The 3,583-nt window shown below is 42.5% G+C and overlaps 1 pseudogene; it reads right to left on the bottom strand.

Annotated features, from left to right (window-relative positions):
• Nucleotides 1-318: 318 nt before the first annotated feature.
• Nucleotides 319-437, bottom strand: LOC145396128 (5S ribosomal RNA; annotated as a pseudogene).
• Nucleotides 438-3,583: the final 3,146 nt, after the last annotated feature.

The raw sequence follows: 3,583 nt of genomic DNA, 5'->3' as shown, positions 1-3,583 counted from the left end.
ACATGATGACAAACATCTGCGAGGGCTGTGGTCCGTTGCCGAAGATAGGTAAACCATCCATTTCTAACACCAGGGAATCTGGATCTGATAATTAAAGAAAATTAAAGAAAAATTGCCCAAATCCTTCACGAAATGCAAGAAATGTTGTAAACCATTGCACTATCTTCCCAGCCTGAAACTTGCTTAATTACTATTATCATTCATTTTCATTCATTGCCAGACGCCATGTATCCCAAACGGGGTGGCCAACGGCTTAGAGTTAATTGTTTTACAGGGAGGGGCACTAATCCTCCACCAACCCCACTTGACACGTAGGGATGCCAACAGCATCTGGTGTTCCCAGGCGGTCACCCATCCAAGTACTAACCAAACCCAACGTTGCTTAACTTCGCTGATCGGACGGGAAGCGGTGTACTCAACGTGGTATCGATGTATTTAAAAAAAGAGTATAAAGTCACTATCTGAAAAAGAAATTATTTTATTTTCATCATTGTACTAAGAACGAACTGAGCCATTTAGATGATGGGTGTGTCTGTGTGAGGTGGACAGTGATTCTTGTTGCAGATTGCAGGTCACCTCTCAACGACACACAGGAACGTCTGAAGAGGAAGTAAAAAATGACACAGTTTTCGATAAGGTATGATTTACTAAGGCGGGATCCACATGGTTATGCAGTCACTGTAAGTGAATCATGTCCTTATACTATCGTGGAATGCTATATATCTATATTTCATTCAGTCTATTTCTTTATCTCCAAATCCATCCACATTATCTATCAATTTGTTTGCCTATCTTTCTGTCATCTATCTACCTATCTGTATGCCTATCTGTCTACCTATCTACTTGTTTGTTTATCTATCTATTGACAGATGACTTAGTCCTAGAAGAGGTGGCTTTAAATGAATAGCCTCCACCTCACCATGCCCTCCATCAACAGGCTGCCCTGCCTGTAACTTACACTTCTCTCATTCACATGCCTGTCAGTACCTCTTCATTAATTTAATGTCTTATGAATGTTCACGTATACTTCATATATGTTACTGTTACTATCAGGCATTGTAATATTTGCACCTCCTGTGAGTAACCTGCATAATTATACTCTACCAAAAAGGCACAAACAAAGGAGCCTACTGTAGGTGCGGAACCGAGTGGGTATAAAACAATGCACAGTCGCCTTCGGCCAAAGTCTAAAGGCAATAAAAGGCTGAGGGAAATATATCATGGTAGCCAACGCGGTCATGACGTGTCAACCAAATACGTATTTAGTGGGAACATATTACTCCAAGATTACTACTCTGGGGTTCAGATACAAGAGAAATGTTATTCCGAGTGGTTCTGTTTGTAGTAGAAACACTAGATAATCTACATATACACTTAATTACAGAATACGTACAGAGACCTGAAAGCCATCAAGTAACTAGGCAGTGTGATGAGCAGGAAAGGGTACAGAAGGGAAGAAGAGTTGCAACTGCAATGAGGGTGGTGACAAGGAACAGGGAGGTATGAGCATGGAAATAAAGCAACTGTTTATTGATACCACTTGATGTTCACACTAACGGTCGGAGGTAAAGCTGAGGCATTGCTGGATGGTCACAAGTGAGGGGTGAAAGGATGGATAATGAGAGATCTGAGTGAAGAGTAAGGAGTTCCACGGAGAGACCGTCAGACATGAGAGAAAGTTTGAAGCTTTGCGGTATTGACGTTGATGTACTGTAGGAGTAGTAGTACTCTGAGATGGTTTGGTTATGTGGAGAGAAAGGAGGGTAAGAGACTAAGTGTATGCAAGTGCGACAGAAGGAAAACGATGGAAGGCGAGACTGACAATGAGTTGGAAGGGCGGAGTGGAGTGGTGCGGGGTGTTTTCAGGAAGATCTGCCGCTAATCTCACAAACTGGGCTAAAGGGGCTAGAGTGAAGTTACCTACCTCACATATGCTTGCATTCTCGTTGGTAGAGGAAGTTTCATAGGATTTCATATTTGGCCGCATATTTTGTCACGCACACAGTAAAATGTTTTATTTATGTACTTTTTTTTAATCGACATAATTTGAGCCAATTTCACACAAGAGAATATGGACACTCTCAGGCTCTTATGGTCATTCTCAGCTGAATATACGAGTATTTGTGTGACGTTAGCGGGAAGAGAATATTAGAGATATCTCAAGGGACTAATAGTACGAGAGTTGTCCAGGGATTATGCGAATGTGAGACGAAATGAATGTGAGGTGCAATGAATGGTAGGGAGAGATGAACAGTGAGGCGCAAGGAATGGCTAGGGGAATTAAAGAGTGAAATGAATTGTGGGGTGAAATTACTGGTCAAGGGAAATCAACGGTGAGGTGAAATGAGTACTTAGGTGGAATGAATGATGAAATGAAATGAATGCTGAGGAGAAATGAACAGTCAGGTGAAGCGAACGGTAAGGTAAAAAAACTGATGAGGTGAACTGGATGATTAAGAAGGTGTATATTAATGCTAATCGACTTCATGATGGTCATTAGATAGGCAATTTGCTTTAGCTGAGTCAAATTTCTTCCCCTAGAACACAAGATGAAAAATCGAATATACATCCCGATCCCCGGCTGTACTGTTGGGTACACAGGGACAAGGTGTAAACAAACTTATCCAGGCATTTCACCAGACCGAGAAGGAAACTTGTGTTGTTGTTGTTGGCAGGATGTACTAATGCACCATCGGCTACACCCGTCATGAAGCGATGTTGATGAGGAGGGTGAATGGATGGCGAGGAGAAGTGGGTGGGAAAGGAGGGGAAATGTGTGAGGGAGGGAGAAGACATTGGAACAGAGGAGAAATGGGTACATGTGTGAGGGAAAATGGGTGGAGGAAGAATGCAGTGGGTGGATAAGTAGGGGCAGTAGGGGGGAAAGAGAAACTGGAGGGAAAAAGAATGGGAAGCAGAGAGAGAGAGATAGGTGGTGGAGGACGATCAATGGTTGGGAAGGAGGGTAAACAGGCATGGAAGGAAGAATGGAATGGGTGGAAAGGGATGGGAAATCCGAGGGAAGAAGAACTAGGTAAGGAGCAGAAATGAATGGGAATGGAGGAAAGGAAATTAGGGGGGGAGGGAGGAAGGAGATAGATTGTTAAGGAGGAAAAAATGAGATGAACTTATGAAAGAACTACGAGGTGGGATTACTGAATTGTTACGTTACTTTCGTCCTGGCTCTCTGTTTTCAGATCTCTTTTATTATCTGACTTTCCCATCCATCCATCCATTGCCAGACGCCATGTATCCCAAACGGGGTGGCCAACGGCTTAGAGTTAATTGTATTACAGGGAGGGGCACTAATCCTCCACCAACCCCACTTGACACGTAGGGATGCCAACAGCATCTGGTGTTCCCAGGCGGTCACCCATCGAAGTACTAACCAGACCCAACGTTATCTGACTTTACTTTCCGTTATTCCTCTTTTATTTTTTCCGTTTTTCCTGTGTTTTTCCTTGTTATACTTCTTCATTTCCTCGTATTATTTCCTATTGATTTCTTCATTTCATCTTTACTTACTCCCACTTTTGCTTTAATATTCCTCTTCTCAAATAAAATTTGCTTTCAGATTCACTAC

Source organism: Coenobita brevimanus, chromosome 34 (assembly GCF_032717465.1).
Source record: "Coenobita brevimanus isolate Jiangsu-jjx chromosome 34, ASM3271746v2, whole genome shotgun sequence".
Classification (NCBI taxonomy): domain Eukaryota; kingdom Metazoa; phylum Arthropoda; class Malacostraca; order Decapoda; family Coenobitidae; genus Coenobita; species Coenobita brevimanus.
The sequence above is the reverse complement of the archived record's forward strand: the minus strand, read 5'-3'. Positions and strand labels throughout refer to the sequence as shown.